We start from the raw sequence: 2,416 nt of genomic DNA on the forward strand, positions 1-2,416 counted from the left end.
TAAAGGAGAAGAAGAAGATGAGGTGAGGGGTTACCTGGAAGTAGAGGAGACAGAAGAAGAGGTTGAGTATCAGATATAAGACCGCATGTATAAATAAACAGCAAAACAGTACTAACCTTTTCTTCGTCTACCCGCAACTTTTCTTCGTCGAAACTAATGGTTTGGATCGAGTCTCTCTGTTATCTGTTATTTATTTTTTTCTTGCGCTGGTCCGGTATTTCAGTCGGTGTATAATTCTACCATCCAAACCGACTTAAGATGGGAGACTCGCTGATAAGCATTATCCAATCCGGATTTACTTGTGGAGTCCTAGTTGTAAATGGTGTTTTCACGTCCACCTCTTCTAGTTTTTTTTTCGAAACATAATTTTTGACTTTTGTACGTTTTTCGAATTCCAATTATTCCGTTCACAATAATTCACGAAATTTTCTCAACAGTTTTCAACGGTCTAATTCGCGTATCGCTATTCCGTTGGCACGCATCATCGAATTCAAAATTCATATTATTACGTGACGCGTTCGGTCCAGTTTTCGCCAATCGAATTTTGTTGCAATTTTATTTATGTGCATCTTTTATTTTTTCTGTGCATTTTCGGCCATCTTTTATTTAACTACGACACATTAATTTGACATTATTTCGTTTCCGATAATTCACGGATTTTTTTTTCGATTATCCATTTTCATATCATTTACGTTCACACGACACTTTGTTATTCCCTCCGCTTATTCTTTTATTATTTCACGTTTTCCGTGATTTATCTTCTCTTATTTGCCATGTGAACTTTGTTCGCCTGACAAAGAGGGGGCGGTGTTTCGACCCCCACCTACGTGGCAAACGTCCATTAGTAGAGGTCTCTATTTTATTCATTTAATCAACAGGGCTAAAGCCCAATTCACAATATTATGGATCAATGTACAGGTCCATTAACTCATGTGTCTAAGGCTGAACCTTAGTCACATGGTTTGCCACTAATATACATTGATTTATGTCCAGATTCATTTCTTATCAAAAAGATAATTATCAGTTGACAGTTATATTCTATCACAATTACTCAAGCAACAAGACTACTTGAGCTACAAGGACTCTCTACTCTACCTATATAAATACCACATTATTTTTCATAAGGAATTACGTGGAAACTTGATCCCTAGAGAGTAGATCTTGGGTACGTAGGCAGCCATTATTTGATTCAGTTTCATCTCCCCCAACATCAAATTCCTCTGTTTCTTAGTGTGTTCTTTACCATTGCTCTCGTTGTGTTGAAGCAGTTTACTGCCGAAACAGTATATATATTCTATATGTTGTTTTAAGAGTAGTATAGTTATTATTTTTGTAGTTTGTACTACTACTCTTTTTTTTGCCAAAAGTTGAAGGTGTGCAGCTAAGGACCCTTGGCTCCTCCCCCGACTGCCTTGAATATATTCATTCACTTTACTTGGTCTTTGTCTCTTTTCCCATTATCAAAATCCTGGTGTTATATACATGAATTTTACTCATAGACGTTGGTGTTACTAACTTAACAACCAATGCAAAAACGCTATTTTGGAGTACAATCGAGGTTTGCTTCCATGTTGAATAGTTCTATGACAATATTAATATTAGTGTCATTACTTCATTATATGTATGCCTCTGTATGCATGCACCAAAGTGCTACTACAAAATGGTAGGTACATTGCATAAGGGTCGTGGTATCGACACCCCACTTGTTGGAATTGACACCTCTTTGACCAATTCAAAGGTACTGACACCCCTCTATTAATCACATAAAAAAACACTCATTACAAAAAGCTGCTGCAAGATTGCACAATCTACGGCATCGGGTTGCCACGAGATCCCATATTCTACGGAAGGTGGTTGCCGTGGGTCATTTTTTATTTTAAATTATTTTTAATAACCATCGTAAAAAAAATTAGTTGCCGCGAGATGGTTGTGTTCACTAAAATGGAGTCTTGTGTTAATTATCAAAACTCTTATTCATTAATTTGATCACAAGTTTTTCTTATAGCATACGAAATATATTTGCCGCGAGATAGCAAAATTATACTTCGATTGTACATTTTTTTTGTCATGGTTTTGGTGTTGTTCTTGGAGTGTATAAAGAAACTTTAAATGAAAAAAAATGATATATCCATATGTTGTGTGTGTTAAATACGCAAAATTTAAAGTGAAAAAAAACAAAAAACACAAAAGAATGTTCCGCGGCAACTCCTTGCCGTGGGATATGGGTTATCGCGGCAACTCATACGGTAGATTGTGCGATCTCACGGTAACTTTCTGCTGTAAGATGTGAGATTTCGCGGCAACCAGATACTGTAGAAATATCGGGCATATGGGGCCTAATTCTTTGAAAGAGGGGAGTGAGCCCATATATTTTGAGTTTGTTCCTGAAATATCGAGATCTTCAACTACAACATCG

This window comes from Coptis chinensis, chromosome 2, assembly GCF_015680905.1.
Source record: "Coptis chinensis isolate HL-2020 chromosome 2, ASM1568090v1, whole genome shotgun sequence".
Taxonomy (NCBI): domain Eukaryota; kingdom Viridiplantae; phylum Streptophyta; class Magnoliopsida; order Ranunculales; family Ranunculaceae; genus Coptis; species Coptis chinensis.